At 34.7% G+C, this 18,352-nt stretch overlaps 2 long non-coding RNA genes across 3 annotated transcripts; both read right to left on the bottom strand.

The window, feature by feature from the left end:
* Window positions 1–4,414: 4,414 nt before the first annotated feature.
* Window positions 4,415–6,847, bottom strand: LOC125803988 (uncharacterized). Of its 2 annotated transcripts, none has more exons than XR_007440468.1 (4): window positions 6,609–6,847; window positions 4,867–4,942; window positions 4,707–4,776; window positions 4,415–4,561 (listed from the first exon to the last, which is right to left on the bottom strand). It is a non-coding gene; the product is annotated as an uncharacterized LOC125803988 (long non-coding RNA). The 2 variants fall into 2 exon arrangements; XR_007440469.1 differs by having other exon boundaries at window positions 4,707–4,771; window positions 6,609–6,845.
* Window positions 6,848–8,617: 1,770 nt separating this feature from the next.
* On the bottom strand, window positions 8,618–9,803 carry LOC125804009 (uncharacterized). Its single transcript, XR_007440527.1, has 3 exons — window positions 9,505–9,803; window positions 8,931–9,010; window positions 8,618–8,746 (listed from the first exon to the last, which is right to left on the bottom strand). It is a non-coding gene; the product is annotated as an uncharacterized LOC125804009 (long non-coding RNA).
* Between the last annotated feature and the right edge of the window lie 8,549 nt (window positions 9,804–18,352).

Raw genomic sequence — 18,352 nt, forward strand, 5'->3', positions numbered from 1 at the left:
GGTTTTACCTTAAACTCTCAGAAAAAATGTTTATGTAGACATTTAGAGTCCACTTTACATCAATGAAGATTAAAAAAGCCTGTCCCAGAAAAGCCTGTCCCAGAATAAGCCATGCAAGCCCAAACCATGACACTGTGTTTCACGGATGATATGTTTGGAATAATGAGCAGATCCTTTCTTTCTCCAAACTTTAGCCTGTCCATCACATTGGTAAAGGTTAATCTTTGTCTCATCAGTCCAATATCAGCCCACAGGCTTTTCTCTGTACTTCTTGGTAAATTCCAGCCTTGTTAATATAGTTTTCTTCTGGTGAAGCCTCTGAACTTTTGTTTATGAAAAAAGTAGATTGTGAGACCTTTACTCCTACCCTTAGGAGGTTGTTCCTAATGTCACTAGTAGTTGTTTTAAGGTTTTTCTTTACAGCATGGACAAATGTTTCTGTATGTAACCTAACCTTGTAAACTGTGTTTTTTAATGAGCTTTAATTAATGCCTCGTTTTAAATGTTAGGGCTCTCCGGATTCTACCGATGAGGTGTGGGGCTACTTTGAGCCTGGATAACGGTGTAAAAAGTGATTTATGTGCAGGGGGAAGTGTTTGCCCCGAAGTGCCTTGTGTAAAGAGTGCTTGGCAAGAAGCACTTAATTACTGGATCTCAGAAAGCTGCGGGAGAGCAGAGATGGGCTATTCAACAAAGTTAAGTACTCCTTGTCATGTTTTATACACCAAAAGTCAATTTTACACCGGAGTTTACCTTTAATCTAAGATCTAAATGAAAACCACTGGCCTTGTGCAGTACCCAACAAATCCAGGAGAGGGAACTATTATAAGAGAATTATTGCAGGATTCAAATTCACTCCCTGTAAATGTACATCTAAAGAAAGAAATAATCCTGTTTCCTCTAACAATAGGGTTCACAACAGTACATAGCACACAATTCAGGTTTCAATCACATTTTGATTGCAATATAAAACAAATATTATCTGAAACCAGTGGTGTCTCCTGCCATTTTCTTTAATACGTTTTATATATTTTTTATAGATTTTATAGTGACCTGTTTAATATTAACAGCTAACATCTAACTAGACAATATTTAGTGCAAATTAATCAGCTGACTAACTTAACATTGTCACTTTGTATTACACAGTTATTATTTTTCTCATTAACTCCAGTACTCACTACACAGCAAATAAATATTTGAGCTTTAAATTAAACACAGAATTTATGGGATGATATATTCAGTTCAGAGTTCAGTGCATATGCAATGTAAATTCTTGAATAAAATGATTTTGGTTCTACACACTGAACAATTAAATGTGCTTATCAATTACATAATCTGTCAGTTTACCCTCATAAATAACTCTAAACATGAAGAGAAAGACTTTACCAACTTTAGCATTAATCATTTATCAAATTATATAAAGTATTCAAACTAACCAATTTATTCAGTCTTTATCGAACAGTAATTCATTTTAGGTTCAGCATATACAGAACAATGATTTGCATTAGGGCTGATGTGCAATAAATTAAGAACGCACAATTAGCAGTCGGATCATCTTGTTTTCACTCTGCTGACCCACGACTGCGCACTGGTACACACCTCCAGCCTCTTCATCAAGATGACACGACAGTGGTGAGTCTCATCAGCAACAACGTGCAACAACAAGAAGAGCTGCAGTCCCACCCCCATCATGAGCACCTTCTACAGGGGGGCATCGAGAGAATCCTGACCAACTGTTTCACCACGTTTGCACAGCATCGGTCTGCTGCAGGACCCTAGTGGTGCGTTCGCGCAGCAAAAAATCAGCGTTTGTGCGTTTATAGTTATTGAGATGTTAAACATTTTATTTGCTGAAATGTTTTTGAGAAATTAAACAACTTATTTGCTTACCTGTTATAACACAGCCACTCATCTTTGGTCTCGTTCGTTAGTGCTGCGTTTGTGCTGGTTTGTGCATTAAAATAAACGTTCGTGCAATTTTAGTTATTAAGTAATTAGATGAAAATTATTTAATGGGTGAAATCACGCAGCCCCTCAATGGTGGCCAAACCATACCAAAGTGGTCTTATTCGTCAGTGCTGCATTAGTACTGGTTTGTACTGTTAAAAATGTTAAAATAAAAGGTATTTTCATTAATGAAATTACAAACCTTAAACACCACACAATAAAGGCTATTGTAAAATATAATACTGTACCATTTTTATACATAATTGTAGATTGCAATCTGTCAGCGGGAGCACAGTTCATCAGCCACCAAATACCTCAACTATCACTCAGTTTGGTGCTGAAGCAGACGTAGAAAATACTGGTTCAGTTTGTCACCTATGACACTAGGTTTTACAATTTATTCTCATGATTATGAAAATCATTATGTAGGAATTTTGTTATGTAATTACAAAATATTATACCTTTTAGCGACGTTTCATTTATTTTTTATTAAAAGTAATTGCAGCAAGCCCCACTATGGGGAATACACCAAATGTTTACACCAGGGGTGTCAAACTCATTTTGGCCGAGGGCCACATTAGCATATTGGCTGTCCTCTGAGGGCCAGATGTAACTTATAAATATAAGAAAATGTAACCAGATTTAATATAATATGAATGTATTTTCTCCTTAATGTTAAATAACTCTCAATATATTATTTATTCAATCAATATTAAAAAATATTACAGTTGCATGGAAAAAATGTTTGCTTGTTGCTCTATTAACATAAATCCTTTTAATTTGTCATGTTATGAAATCCAAAAACTCCATCAATCAAGAACCAAACTATTCAAGTGAATAGAAATGACATAAAATACAAGTTATATTAACTTTGATCAAAATGTTTGATACTGAAAAGAGGCTTAATAAATATAAAATCAAAAATTGTGTGCTGTTAAGAACATGTGACAGATTTAGCATTTCCTCAGATTTAGCAGTTCCTCATACAACCACTAGTGGGAGCTGCTGGCCCGCAGTCTTTACTGAGCTGTAGCATACACACTTGTTTTTATTATTCTGTGTGATTCGGTTTGAAAGCTATTGAATTTTAAAATATATCAAATTTAATAATTAGTAGAATTGGCAGTGTATCATAAATATAAAGTGTGTGTGTGTTTGTTGCCACCTAGCTGTATCATACACACTAGTTTTTATTGTTCTGTGTGATTTGGTGTAAAAGCTATTGAATTTTAAAATATATAAAATTTAATAATTAGTAGAATTGGCAATGTATCCAAATTTTAAATTGTGTGTGTGTTTGCTGCCACCTAGCTGTATCATACACACTTGTTTTTATTATTCTGTGTAATTGAGTTTAAAAGCTATTGAATTTTAAAATGTATAAAATTCAATAATTAGTAGAATTGGCAGTGTATCATAAATATAAAGAGTGTGTGTGTTTGCTGCCACCTAGCTGTAGCATACACACTTGTTTTTATTTTTCTGTGTAATTCGGTTTAAATTCTATTGATTTTTTAAATATATAAAATGTAATATTCACTAGAATTGGCACTGTATCCAAAATATAAATGGTGTGCGTGTCTGCTGCCACCTAGCTGTGATATACACAGTTGCTGAAATGCTATTGAATTTGTGAATATATAAAATATAATAAAAAATTAAAGCATTTTGCATAATATTAATGGGTGTGCAATTTTCCTCATGACTCAAAGTATACATCCCCGTTATTCTGATGTGTATGAACCCTAAGGATATGGAGCTATTGTTTTTTTTTTTTTCTTAAAGCCATCTATTCTTATGTGGGAACATTAATAGGCATTTTTATGCACTGAAGTGATTTGGAGGTAAATAAATGAGTGTGTACAGATGTAGAGGTGGTCTAGAAGTACATGCGTTTTATTCTGACAGGAAAAGTGCGCTTAGTTTTTCGGTATTAACGCTAAAAGGGCGTTGTGCAAATTTCACCCAAACAGTAAAAGGAAGGGTGTGCGTCACTCTCTGTGGTCGTACTGTCCTGATTATGTAAGTATCTGCTGGCTACCATCCTCCGTTCAGAAGTTATTAGAGCCGAAAAGTCGAATATCAAAAATGAAACTAACTTTACCGTGGTAGATTTGGAGATGCTTTAAATAAAGCAGTATCTGTTTGTTTCGCAGGCGAAGTGCGATGTTCCCGACGATTAATCTTTTCGTCACATCAATATCAAAAGTTGGGGGCGCAAAAATAACAGGTGAAAAAAGGTAACCAGGGTGTTTTAACATTTTGCGTGTGTAAATTAACTTCTCATGAAACTCGCGAGCAAAAAAAGGAAACCGTGTGCGCACTAAACAGAATATCGCTCTAGAGGTTCGTTTTTCTCTTCTCAGAAAAAAAAAACTCAATATTCTTGAGTGAGCAAATCTCAATTATGAATATGATTTACGATTTTTAGTTCTTATATTTAAAAAAAATCTAAACAGACACACCATTTAAAATGAGGCATAACTTTTTTAATTTTTACGAAATGTAAATCACATAAAGGAGTTCTTTACCGGTTTCTGACAGAATCCAACAAAATTCAACTATTAAAATTCACACATGGACACAAATCAAGAGATTTGGATCTCAATGACTTCTGTAAGAGAGAGAAAAAAGAAGAGACAGAGCCCCAGAGAGAGAGAGAGAGAGCGAGAGATACAAACAAATCCAAATGTTATTCATATTTGACATTTCAATTTTAATATTCAAACTCCATATTGTGAATTAAATTTCCACACTACCTACAAACTGCATGGTCTTCCTTTTTTCTTTAGTTGTTTGTCTATCCTTTGGTTGAAGTCCTCTACTTCACTGAAAGAGTAAAGAAACAAAATAATCACTACATTAATACTAATAAAGATTTTATGGAACATAATACACAATTGCATTCTCAACTTTTACCTGTGATGATACACTGGACCTGCTCAACCTGTTGCAGGGATAAATTCTTCAGCGCAGCCAGGCCGTATGTGATGGCCTACCAAAAGAAAAGGAATAATTTAAAAACAGTATAATTCAAATATACCATTGTAACAAAACAGAATAAAGAAAAAAAACAATATAAATAAGTCTGTAAACATGAAACGCTACTGTATATATATACTGTTTATTAAGGCCATGGTTTGAAGGTGCAGGCACAATCACAAATCTGTGACATGGTTAGGTGTACCTCTGGAAATAGAACACTAAAGATGAACTCCACTTAATCTGTGAAGCTCAGCTCTATAGGCATTCTCTGCAGCACTGACTTCAGATGAGCAAATAGCAGGGCTGGGCTGGGATAGAAAAAAAAAATCGGCCCTGGCATTTTTGGTTTAGACCGGCCCCTCATAATTAGCGGAACATTACCGACTAATAATTTTTGTATGTGGGGTTACAGAGAAGCATAATGTATCATCAACATACTAAATACAGTAAGTTTGGTGTAGTGCTGGGCGGTATACCGGTATATGGTGTACCGTTGCACAATTTTAAATCGTAGAACAGCACCACCAAAGAAGCATGCTGGAAGTTCAAATACTGTCACTGTTCCCAGCTGCGAGAAAGAAGGAAATTGTGGCTGATTTTAATACTGGTTCTAATGGCTTAAATTATTTATTAAAATATTTAGCTATGTAAAGGAAACCCTGTTAAAGTTGCTGGTGTATCTCTTTTTAAGATCTGTTGTTTACATTATTTGTTTCTGCTTTTCTGTTTTTCTGCTAATAAAGTTTGATTACTTCATATTTTGTGGACCAGTACTAATCAAAGCCTTAATTTAAAGCCTTGTTTTATATTATATATACTCCAAACGGTAGAGTAAGTCACAGCCTATATAAAAGCCCAGTTATGCATAAATATATTAATAAATAGTATTAAAAATACTGTGATGTACTGTGAAACCGCCAGGATCTTAGAAAATACTGTATGCATATGACCAAATGCATTTCTGGTCATACCACCCAAAACTAGTTTAGTGTCTATTATTAAGTCCACCATTTATGTCTGCTCTGTGTAGTGCAATTGTTTTTTTATCCTTTTTATCATTTCTAATGTGTATTTTCTGAATCCCTCTGATATATCAGCTCAATTCTAATTCTTCGGGTTAAAGGTGCTTCCTCCTTTAAACAGCTATAACATGTATTTGTATCAGGCTACAAACAGGGCTGCTTTATGAATTCATGCAATGCAACTATGTCTGACACTGTTTTATTCTTATTCAGTGTGGGCATACCTTCGGCTAATATTACTTTTATATTTTTTACACTTACTTAAGTCATGCTTAAATTGCAATGCTTTTACGTATCATTTATCAGTTTTTAAATATGTTATTTCAATTGTTTGAGTGCTGTTTAAAACGTGTTAAACCACAGCATAGAGGCTACAAATTCACACTACTATGCAGCCTTTCAACACAGCTTTAACCTAAAAATCTAAAATGCTATTATATAGCATTAAAAAGGAAGCTGCTGCTCATCCAACCCTTCTCAGTCTTGACCGTTTGCTATTTTATCAGGATAAGGGAGCGTGGCTGCCAGATTTTGGGAAGTATGCAAATACCAATTAATATAGATAGTAATCAATCGCCATTCCTCATCATTCTCATATAATAGAGCTAAAGTTAGCTCCATCACCTCAAAGTCCCTATGTTATCCTAACGTTACCTGTTTACGTGCTAAACTTTCCCGCTCAGTCTGTCCCTCGGTTTATCGTCACAAGCCTGCATCTCTGTCTGCTGCTGCTGAGGACGCGGAGGCTACAGTAGCGAACATTTACACATTTTGTAGCAGCTACAATGAGACATTGCTTTCTGCTGCTTCTGTTTTTCCATGCTGCCTCTTTAACATATGGGCTCAACACTGAAGGTAGCGGGAATTAAAGCGGATCACGCAGAGAGAAAGGGAGGGGCCGCTTTCGTCCTATATCCTGATTGGGTAGGTCCGCTGTCTATATTGAAGATGGGCCAATGGGCCGCCCCTCTATATTGTGGGCCGGTCTCTTAGAAAAAAAAAAAGAATAATAATAAAAAAAAAATCCAACGCCCGGTAAGCCAGATTACCAGTCCAACCCTGTGAACAACCAATTTTTACAATATACCAATTATCCCAATTATTTAAGTGGGAAATACAAGATGTAACAGCTCCTCCTAAAGGAGACATAGGCTGCGTCCAAAAACCTTAAAAATTATTCGGTTCTCTACCGGTTCTCTCCTCCTTTCCTCTTTGACCCAGAAACTGATTTTGTGGCGCCATCTTGCTGGAAGAGACAAAAGAAGACCCTTAAAATCCTCCCTAAAGGGGCTTCCATTGTAGAATACACCAAAGTATCCTACCTAGGAAATATTTTGAAGATTTTGGAGTGACATCACTGTGACCACGCCCACAAAGTGCAGCGCAATTTTTAAAAAAATCAAATTAATTATGTATTAATGAACATTTATCTATCTATCTATCTATCTATCTATCTATCTATCTATCTATCTATCTATCTATCTATCTATCTGCACAAATAGAAAAACTAAAAGTAAAATATGATTTGAATAGAATAGGAATTAGATGATTATTTGTATATTAATTTTAATATAAAAACTATTGTGAATTAAATGTTTGATTAAAAATTTCTTGTAGGGTACCACTGAGTTGAATTTTTGGGCTCTATAAAACTGAATCCTTGATGCATACCGAGCTAACTGTGAAAATGCCTCAGGCTGTATTAACGTTTCCTATCCAACTCAATTCTGCCTTGACCAGCTTTGCATTGTTTCTTTTGATAAGTTACAGGTTTGAAATACATTTCTATGATGCTTTAGCTTCTCATCTTTAAACAAATGTAAACAAATGTAGAAAAAAAATGAAACAGAGGACATGGGTTATAGACAACTCATAATTTACAGATGACGAAAACATTTGGGTTAGGGGCCTTTTTTAGTTTATGAATACTTGTAACATAATACAGGAAGATGACTTAACATCTGGGGTTACACAAAGAGCCCATTCCTTTGCTCCATACTCTACTCACACACTCACTCACTATTACCTACACAACACTATTCTGTAAAAATATTTAAGTAAGTTTTGATAAGCAAATTTTTTTTAACTTATCTTGTGTATTCTGTTATGTTTTTTGGAATTGTTGACTGGCCAGCTTGGGTGTTGATGGGTATAAAAGCAAGTTACCAATTGCTGCATCGATGAGTTTCATTGTGTAAAAACTCGTTATTACAACTGTGCAGGAATGTGTCCCCCCAGTGACTTCAATAACTAGAATAAACTTAATTACTGAAACAAGTGTATATAACTCATGATAAAAAGTTAAATGTGTTTTAAATTTGAATGGCTAAGTGGAAACATGTATTATGTCGTCAAAAGCTAAGTCACTCAAAATAAATATTATATCCAGTATAATTTAATTTCAAACTTTATTGCAGCTTATGCACTTTTTACTTGCTAATATATGCTAATATATTTTAGTGCAGTAACAACATCCTCCAACAAACTAAGCTTCTGTGACCGTTTATAATCCAATCAGCAACAGTAAACCAAAACATGGAGATGACAGTTAAATGTGATTATAGATTTTTTTTACCAACATAAAAAAAATACCTCAAAAGAGTAGTTAATTGAACAGTTTATAGTGAAGTTACAGTGAAGTTTAGATGCATCCAAGTCATTCAGGCCTTTAATAAGCAACAACATTTAATAGTTGTGTGACCCCCCTCCTTCTAGGGTGAATTCTTTTTAATGGATCTCAAACGAAGTGTGAAGTTGTTTGGAATTCCTCCGTCTATCAGCATCTCTTTGAGCTGTAGAAACACATGGTTATATTGATTACATTCAGTACAACCAGTATAATATACTGAAACATCAACTACATTATCCTGTATAATCTAGTGTAATTTATTTTTCATGTTAACAAATATTTAGTATATTAGTATCTAACTTTCATTGATTGAGATGGACATAAGAACACAATGGTCTTTGAATTACCTGTAGAAGTATCTGTGAACTGTTCGCTTCCATCAAGTCGTTGATTGAAATAACTTTGAGGCGTATGACCATCACATTCTCTGTGGAAGACAATCAGAAAATACATATTCAACTTTATATACAGTGTTACAAAATAACTCAGACCAATAACTTAATCAGCTGATGTACACAATAAGACAATAAATCACTATACAAAACTGATATCCATGGAAGAGCTGAAAAGGTGCAAATCAGTGCTGATTTAAAAAAAAAAAAAAAAAAAAAAAAACTTATCTCACAGTATAACCATATATCAACAGTGAAACATGGTGGCGAAGGTGTGATGTACTCATAATTGATGGAACTATCAATTCTGTTATTCATCAAAAAATCCTACAGGGGAATGTTGAATGTCAGTGTGATCCCTAAAGTTCAAATGCAGTTGGGTTATGCAGCAGGAAAATCATTTAAAGCTGATGGTCAAAAAAGTTTTGGCGTGGGCAAGTCAAAGTAGAAAACTCATTGTATATCACATTATATGTGATTCTAAGAAATGCCTATTACCTTGATTAAATAATAATTTTAATTTTCTTACCTGGTGAAGTTGAACCATTTGTTACCAGTGAGGGAACAGCAGTCGAGGGAAGAGCAGTCGAGGGAAGAGCAGTTGTGGAAACAATAGTTAAAGGAACAGTAGTTGAGGGAACAGTAGTCGAGGGAACAGTAGTTGAAGGAACAGTATTCGAGGGAGGAGTAGTCGAGGGAAGAGCAGTTGAGAGTGTAGTAATTGCTGCTGCAAAAGAAAAAGAAATTGTGTAGATAAATTATTACAAATTGTTTAATGATTAAAATGATTGTTCTTTAATAAAAAAAAAAAATTCTTCCATTTCATTAGTTCTTAAAATGGAGATCAAATGCAGTGGCATGCTAAGATTTAAGCACCTCTGATCAAAATTAGTGTTTCTTTGAACATTTAATCCCTTCTACTTTACATTACAAAAACAAGTTTAATGTTTGATAAGAAAATGTTACATAAAATCCTAATCACAATGAAAAATTAATCTGTCAAACTGTCAACATATAATGGTAAACACAATATCTATTTTAAAATCAATATTTATTTATTTAATTTACTTTTAATAGTGTTTTCAGAAATGAAATAACTTATTTTACAGCAAATAAAAATGGTTATGCATAATCTACATTTGTAGCTTGTATACGGGTCACTGCATGGGACAAAGTTAAGCAAGTGATCTCCAAAAGACTTAAGGTTAGGCTCGAAACACTTTATTTTTATTTTAAGCAAAAACTATTATCTTTTACATTTTCAAAATAACAAAAAAATAAAAAAGGATTAAAGCAGGACCCAAATCTATTAGAAACACCTTTTTGCACGCATCACAAAATATCACAGCTTGTAAATGCTATTTGTATAAAAACCAAAGTCTTATGATTCTTGTTTGAGAGACTTTCCTTCCTTCTTCTTGCAGAACTATGGCCTCCCCCATTCTTGATGGTTGGAGAGGTGTTTTTTTAAAACAAAATTCCGTACCTTTTTCTCTAAACCTTCCTTTGCTTATTGCAGCTATTTTAACCTATTCTCTCTACAGGACTGGTTTATAAAAATGCATCAGGCTTGTTTAGATGTTCTTTTGTAAACTTCTGAAACTGAATTTTGTGGTGAGGCTGGAGAAGTATAATATAACAATGTATCACAGCTTCAGGGTTCTGATTTGACTTCATAGTAATCCTACAAGCAGCATCTGAAAATCTTATCTTGACCCCACTTTTCCAGTTAACTGCTATTTAGTCAGAGCCTAAAACACTTTGCTGTTTTCTTATAGCTTTTAGCTTTCTTATATTTTCTTTTTGGGAGGAAGTTAGAGGAGTCCGGGTACTTACAGTAGCACTCAAAAGTTTGGACACCCCTTAAATTCAATCATCTTTAACAATTTTAAAATAATCTACATTGTATATTAATGCTAAAGTCATCCAAACAGTGCTAAACATACCAGAATATGTATATCTCCTGCTTAGAAAACAGATTTTCAAATCTTTTAAATTCTTGAATTTTCTTAGTCAGCTTAACGAGGTAAAGTCACCTGGAATGGCTTTAAGTTAACAGCTGTGCTGAACTTGACAAGAGATAAATCACTAATATATTTGAGAGCATCAGTTGTGTTGTGAAGAGGTACATTTGGTATACAGTGAATAAACCCTATTTAAATAATGCTGTAATTCATATTATGGCAAGAACTACTCAACTAAGTAAAAAGAAAACTTTAAGAAATACAGCTTTTTGAAAAAAAAAGTGGTCTTGTGGCACAACTTGCCCCCAGTGCGGGGATCACAGTTCCTGAGATCAAAATATACTGTTTTACTTCAGGAATCAATGGCACAATGTACCCCAATGTATTCTCTATGCATTGGGGTAAATTGTGCCATTGATTACTAAGGTAAAACAGTATATTTAGAGTATATATTTGCATTGTGGTAACTGATAATAAGCAGTTCCTGGGGAAATAATTATTAATGCTCCCTATTACTTTTTTTTAATAAATGCACCCTAACCCAACCTGCTTTTTCCTCTCTGATCCAGCTGGCAGGGATATCGATGTTATTTCTTTGTGCATACTCAAAAGCCTCTTTACTGATCCATGTCCATGTCCTCTAGAGAAGTGGACGCCCTGCATGTCTTCCTCTTATAACTCTTTGGCATGATGGTTTATTTCTATTTTTGGTCTAAAATTAAGTATGTCACATAGTTTTAGTGATAAAATGTAAAAATACAATGTACAATTACAAAAAAAATAATATGTTCATAAGTGGGAGTGAGTTGTGCCACTGGCAAAAATTACCCCAACCCCACTATTTTGGAAAAAATGCATCATCCAGTAGTTTTGGGCCAACATCATGCTAACTGTATGGACTCATAGTGTAGCTTACCAAAGCACTAAAACATGTGAGATGTTTTGAAAATTGTCTATAACTGTTTAGACACAACAATTAAAAATTCTTGATCATAGAAATGTTATTTGAAAAGCAAGTTTTCCAGACCTGTATAACTCAGTATTTTAAAATGTCAAATTAGAGGATTGAGGCAAGGATGCAGTCTTTTTTCCAGGCTTTTTGAAATTGCTATTGAACCATTAGTAACAAAGATTTGGGGGGAAAATATTTTTATGCAGATGACAATTTGTTGACAATGAGCAAAATAGACCAAACCATACCAGGTTTATTTGAATAATATTTTATTTGAATGTTTATTATAATAATATTCTTTGATATTTTCTTTGCTTGATGCATGCCAAAAATTTGACCCTTCTGAAACAGAATATCATCTTTTCCACAACCACAGGATGAGTCTTTCCAGATGGTGGTTTAAGAAGTAGAACTTATCCCTGCATTAGTTAGGATTAAATAAGTTGTTGCCAGCTGAAACCTTATCACCCATGCAGTGATTATGCAATGGGAGACTTAGTGACCTTCTTTTGGCCAGCAGTGTAAATTAGTGAATAAATCTTATACAGTAAATATATATATATATATATATATATATATATATATATATATATATATATATATACATATATATAATTTTTTTTTGCATAAGACTGTAATTACTATACACATTATCTGTTAAGCTGTCTGTTTTGTCATTATTTTTACAGGCTGGAGTTTGGGCCTGGACAGATGGGTCAGCATTTGATTACGCTTCTTGGACTCCTGGACAACCTTACATTGCCTTTAATCGGGACTGTATCGTATTCAATACAGACGGTATCCTTCCTCTCAGCATGAATTTCATCACCGATAACAAGAATATCAGTACATCAGACTACTCTAAATATGTAACATTATGTTTTTTTTTCTCTCTCTTTTTTTCCTTTTTAGGAAACTGGATTAATCTTAATGGTGCCATACTGTATCCATCTATCTGTGCTAGTAAGTGTTTTAGGGCTGAAAGATTTCTGATTATTATAAAAGAATCACACTTTCCTACTGCTCTGTCTGAGCATATGCAAGATATGGTTAATTACTACTCCGCTCATTGGTAATATATTAATTACAGTAGTATGAAAAAAATAACACAAGGTTAGGTTTCTCTTTTTTAACATGGACATACAGTGCATACAAAAACACACCCTCTTTAGCTTTAATTTAAAGCACACATTTTCTTTGGCATTGTTTCTACAAGCTTCTGCAATGTCACAACATTTATAATTGGGAGATTTGAATCCGTGTATCATTTTTTAATTTCATATTCAATTAAGTATCAAAATCTGCAATAAAAAAAAAATCATTATTTTGTTTTTCATTTTTGAATATAATACCAAAAAAAACAAATAACGGCTTGTATTTTCTGTTTTTTATTTGATGACCCAAACAAAAACTGGACATTTAAAAAATGCATCAGAAGCCAAACTTCATTTATATTTTTCACCAGCGTCTTATTAGTAAAACACAGACAGTCATCCGTTATCAGTAAAAGGTTTATTATTAAGACGCCTACGCCAGTCTGAAGAATATGATGGAAAGTTCAGCTCGGGCATCGGGATAAATTAAACTCTACTTCGTAGGGTTTCTGCTGCATTTTATTTTCGGGTTTTGTATGAACATGAACATAAATGCAGCAAATTTCGATCATGAATAAAGGAAATAAACCTTTTTGTCACGCCTACTGGTCGTTCCAGCATTCAGAGATCAGCATCTCCGGACTATTGAACTGACTCCTCCCACACACACACACACACACACACACACCTGAATAGCTCATTAGCCACTGTATATATACCTGAACTCTAACTCTGCCTCCTTGCGAGGTATTTGCCACTCTCCGTGTCTCTATCTGGTTTATTGTATGTATTTTCTGGTTTCGACCCTTTGCCTGTCTGACTCTGATTTTTGCCTTGTGGATTTTGTAATCTGGTTTTTGACATTTTTGCCTGTTTTTGACTCTGAGCTTGCCTTGTGGACTTCTGTTAATAAACTCTGCGTTTTCATCTTTAAATCCTTGTCCGAGTGTTACACTTTTACTGATAAAGGATTACTGTCTGTGTGTTACTGCAGTAAGCATGTAATGTAATCCGAATAAAACGCTGGTGAAAAATAAAAATCAAGTTCCGCTTCTGATTCGTTTTTTTAGTTTTCCATTTTTGTTTGGACCATCAAATAAAAAACACAAGCTGTTATCTGTGTTTTCGGGTATTATATTAAAAAACGGATATATACGGAATAATAACTTTTTTTAATTTTCCGATTTTGATTCTCAGTTAAATATCAAACGAACGAATGATACACGGATTGATTTGGACCTCCAGAGTCAGAGAATCTTTAAGCTCCCAGGCAAATTTAAGTAGTACTGACCTTTTTTTAGGCAAGGCAGTGTGTGTACAGTCATATGAAAAGGTTTGGGCACCCCTATTAATCTTAATCCTTTTTAGTTCTAAATATTTGGGTGTTTGCAACCATTTTAGTTTGATATATCTAATAACTGATGGACACAGTAATATTTCAGGATTTAAATGAGGTTTATTGTACTAACAGAAAATTCTTGCAAAGTGCGCTGTATTGTTGACCTATGCACAGTGACACCATCTGCAGCAAGATGATGCTGCATCTCTTTGGAGGTGGTCTGTGGATTGTCCTTGACTGTTCTCACCATTCTTCTTCTCTGCCTTTCTGATATTTTTCTTGGCCTGCCACTTCTGGGCTTAACAAGAACTGTCCCTGTGCTCTTCCATTTCCTTACTACAACTTTTTGTATCCTTCCCCTGAACAACTATGTTGAACAATCTTTGTTTTTAGATCATTTGAGAGTTGTTTTGATGAGCCCATGATGCCACTCTTCAGAGGAGATTCAAATAGGAGAACAACTTGCAATTGGCCACCTTAAATACCTTTTCTCATGACTGGATACACCTGGCTATAAAGTTCAAAGCTCAATGAGGTTACCAAACCAATTTTGTGCTTCAGTAAGTCAGTAAAAATAGTTAGGAGTATTCAAATCAATAAAATGATAAGGGTGCACATACTTTTTTCAAATTTTGGTTTAATGCATATTGCACATTTTATGTTAGAACAATAAACCTCATTTCAATCCTGAAATATTACTGTGTCTATCAGTTATTAGATATATCAAACTGAAATGGCTGTTGCAAACACCCAAATATTTAGAACTAAAAATTATTAACATTAATAGGGGTGCCCAAACCTTTTCATATGACTGTATAAAGTGTATGTATAAAGTGGAATGCAATAAATAAAATTAAATAGTAATAATAAATTAAAAAACTAAAAATAAAATAATAATATTTAATAATAAAAATAATAAATAAAATAAATAATAAATAAATAATAATAAAATTAAATAGTACTGACCTTTTTTTAGGCCAGGCAGTGTATGTATAAAGTGGAATGCAAAAGCTGGTCACCCCTTGTCAAAATTTTTATACTCTTTGGCTACATTCACATTACCAAGATGAAGTGACTCAAATCAGATTTTTTGCTCAATGTGGCTCAGATCTGATTTTTTGACTGTGTGAACATGCCAAATCCATGAATGTAAACAGTTAAATTGGAATTTATGCGTTTTTTTTTTTTTCTTTTACACATGCGCTACGTGCTTCCCTCTCGTACCCACACCATGTCTTGGTGCAGCTGTGCAGCTATACCTGCAAAAACAGCAGCTCCTCGACCTGATCATGTACTTAAGACCAGCTGTTTGCTCTCTACTTGAGCAAAAGATGCTCCACATATGAGCTGCTAACGCATCCATTTACCGTTATAAAGCTACGAACCATCTCTCATATATGACGTTTTTTGTTGTTAGTGAAGAAGACAACGTTTATACACGTATTAATGTGCGCTGTTACTAACCTAGGGGGTGTGTTCATAATTCTGCTTCTGTAGTGTCATTGTGTTGCAGGTGAAGTGAAGGACTACCAGGGGTGCTGCCTATAAAATAGTGCTAAATAAAATATAACAAAAATATTTTTAAAAAATTGTTTAATCTATTGATGTCCAAACATGGCAGGTATATTCACCTACCTCAGTCAGTTGGAAGGGCCCACAATAGAACTACCACTGATCAAATGATATTTAGGTGGTGTTGTTATTATTTGTTTTTTAAACCCTTTTATTTATTACTACTAGCTAAGTATATCTGAATTTGAGTAGACAGATATTTCCTTTTTTTTCTTCTGCAGCAACAGTTACTACAACCACAACTGCTGTTCCCTCGACTACACTTCCTTCGACCTCTTTTCCTTCGACTGCTCTTACCTCAACTACTGAACCCCTGACTACTGTTCCCTCAACTGTTGCTCCCTTTACTACTGTTCCCTGGCTGGTGACAAATGGTTCAACTTCACCAAGTAAGAATGTTTAATTTATTATTTTTTCTATGTGATACATATTAATTGCGTAGGGTAATTTACCACAGCATGACTTAGATAAAACTCTGATGTGAGAAATCCCAGAACATGAAATTATGACCAATAAGTCAGAGCTTAGAATTTAAAATATATTAAAGTTTACTGGAAAAATTGTTTCAGCATTACAGATATATATAAAAGGAACACATATTAATAAATATATATTAGAAAAGAGTAAAAGTACATCAACGAGTCAACACATAGTGTAATCAAATCTCGATAGATCAACACATTCACAACCCAGAGAGAGAGAGAGAGAGAGAGAGAGAGAGAAAGAAACTAAAGCCAGTTGAGGGACAAAGAGAACCCCTCAGACTTCATCCAAGCCGTTATACATTTATGCAAATGACATGTGATTGGACAGAACTTATCAATATGTTTACGTCTGCAGAGTCCAGTTAACAGCTTGTTGTCCAGTTCCAATGGCGTGAACAGCTCCAGCCTGTCTAAGCAACAGGTTCTTATCATGGTGTTGTTAAGCTATGTGTCCTTCATGAACACAGCAGACAGTCCTTGTGTTTCAAACAGTCCTTAAGTGTCTTAAAGTCTATGAGAAGATGAAACGGAGGAAAAGAGTGGATGGAAAGATCTTCTGACCTGTGTACGACATTATGCCGTGTAGGCATGCGCTGGCTATCTGAGGAGAGGTTCCCAGCACTTCACTCAGATAGCTTGTTGTCTCCTAGTTCATATGCACTGGTTCCAGAACAGCAGAACAGCAGTGAAGCTTCTCTGCCACTCAGGGTCACGTTCTCCTCACAGCTCTCACTGTTGATGAAAACACTCTGACCTTCCTGATTCCAAAGCCTTGTGTCACTGTGACAGTTAAAAAGAGAGCAAAGGTCATAAGGTTATTAAGTGAATTATTAAGTGAACAGTAAAAATAATAACTGGATATATAAATGTATAAAACAATTAAAAATAAGAGTGTGAAGGTGTGGTTATCTACAGTCACACCCTTTAATTAGAATCAAATTAGTTATTTACAGAACTGATTTTTACCGAGTTTTCTACTCCAAAATGTTTTTTTTTTGCCCTTTTTAGGTGGTCTTGCTCATGTGCTTGGAATGATTGTCCTGCTGTATAACCCAACTGCTCTTGAGCTTTAGGGATCACACTGACATTGAAACCCCCCCCCCCTATATGATTTTCTGATAAAGAGCAGAATATGCTTGCAGTTAGTTGGAGGATCACACAATATAACTACCAGTGATAAGATGATATTTGGGTGGAAGCGTAATGGTAATTGGATTATTTGTGCTTAAATACTATTTAGCTGAATATATGCAGACAGATATCTCCTAGTTTTTTTCTTTTGCAGAAACAATTACTGCATCCTCAACTGCTGGTACCTCCACTACTGTGCTCTTGACTGCTGTTCCCTCAACTGTTGCTCCCTTGACTGCTGTTCCCTCACCAGTAATAAATGGATCAACTTCACCAGGCAAGATTTTTTTTGTTTTTTTTGTCTAGGTGATATATATTCATTGGAATCACATTAGGTATTAGCAGAACTTTTACTGTACTTTGATTTTTTTTTTTTTTTTTTTTTGCTTACGTTCTTTGAATGATTGATTTGAATGATTGTCCTGCTGCATAACCCCACTGCGCTTGAGCTCAGAGATCACACTGATATTAAACATTCTCCTGTAGGATTTTCTGATAAAGAACAGAATTCATAGTTCCATCAGGGGCAAGTGCTCAGGGGGGTAAAGGGCACTTTCACTTTCACGTTATCTATCATTGATTTGGGCTAGAGCGGCTAGTTTATCTGGTGACTAGTCGGCTAAAGATGCTTAGTAGTTTGGTGCTGTATGAGACATTTTACTGCACAACAAAATGATTTCACGTTGGGTTTAGAGGGCAAACGGTAGGATTTTACTTGATGTGTATGTTACCTGGCTGGTGGGACACGGGGGAGAAGAAGCCTATCTGTTGGCGTGCGTGCTGTGCTGAAGACTCGCTGAACTGAACTGCTGCTGCAGCGCGTCTAGTGTGCCTTGCGTG

This window comes from Astyanax mexicanus, chromosome 8 (genome assembly GCF_023375975.1).
Source record: "Astyanax mexicanus isolate ESR-SI-001 chromosome 8, AstMex3_surface, whole genome shotgun sequence".
NCBI lineage: Eukaryota > Metazoa > Chordata > Actinopteri > Characiformes > Acestrorhamphidae > Astyanax > Astyanax mexicanus.